The following is a 1,134-nucleotide window of genomic DNA, read 5'->3' as shown; positions in this document are numbered from 1 at the left end:
CTTCTGTGCTAGAGACACCCTTCTATGGCAAGACTTGCTTCAGTGGGGCTTTGGTGCTCACTGAGTCTGCCCCCTGAGTGCGTCCCTTATGGATCTGAGGAGTTGTAATCTGGATGGTCCCACTCTGACCACTGGGTACACTGGCTCTTGGATCTAAGGAGGTGCTAATTTAGCCTCTGCCTGAGGCTACCCAGCAGGAGCTACGAAGAGATCTGCAGTTCTGCTCTGAGTTCAGAGCAGTCGGGGGCTTGTGACTCCCTCCCGATTTAAAAAGATGGCCGTGTCCTCAGTCTCCAGCCCTTGCCACGTGCGCTCGAGCCTCCGTACCTCTGCACTCCACCTCTGCAGCTTCTCTGAGTCTCAGTGTGCTTTTCTCTTTCCTTCTAGTTGTAGAATTTCCACTTAGCCCGCCTTCCTGTAATTCTGGATGATGTCCGTTTTGTCTTTTAGTTGTATTTTGGAATTTGTTGTGGGAGGCAGCAATTTCTGGTGTTTACCTATGCTGCCATCTTGGTTTTCTCCTAAGCCAGTGTTTCTTGTAGTAGCCAGGAGCAGTATAATTTGGTTGAAAGTTCTAAAGAGATACAATCCTAGATCCACCTCTAGCACCTTATACAAATTACTTGCCCTTAGTGTATCTCAGATTCTTCATCTGTAAGATGCCCTCATAATGGTACCTACTGCCCAGTGTTGCCTGGAGGTTGGCTGAGCTTATCTATAATAATAAAAGGGTAATATGCTAATTAGACTGGACATCTGGATATCCTTCCTGACAAAGCCAGCACCGGAGGGAAGCCAGCCCAGGTCCTGGGTCCTGGGTGCCTGTGGGCAACCCGAGGGAAGCCAGGCCTGGTCCCGGGTGCCTGCAGGTGGCCAGAGGACAGAAGCCCAGGTCCCGGGTGCCGGCAGCCGGGGGAAGGAAGGCCTACTCTTGCATGAATTTTCATGCATCCGACCTCTAGTATGTATGTGTGTGTATGTGTATGTATATGTATATGTATATACACACACACACACATATATATATATAAAAGAGGAAATATGCAAATTAGGCCGGGATGCCCTAACGGGTCACAACCGGACAGGAGTAGGTTGCATGCTCAGGTGAGGCCCAGAGTGGAGACAGCCGGAGCT

Source organism: Myotis davidii, unplaced genomic scaffold (genome assembly GCF_000327345.1).
Source record: "Myotis davidii unplaced genomic scaffold, ASM32734v1 scaffold79, whole genome shotgun sequence".
Lineage (NCBI taxonomy): Eukaryota > Metazoa > Chordata > Mammalia > Chiroptera > Vespertilionidae > Myotis > Myotis davidii.
Note: the sequence above shows the minus strand (reverse complement) of the source record.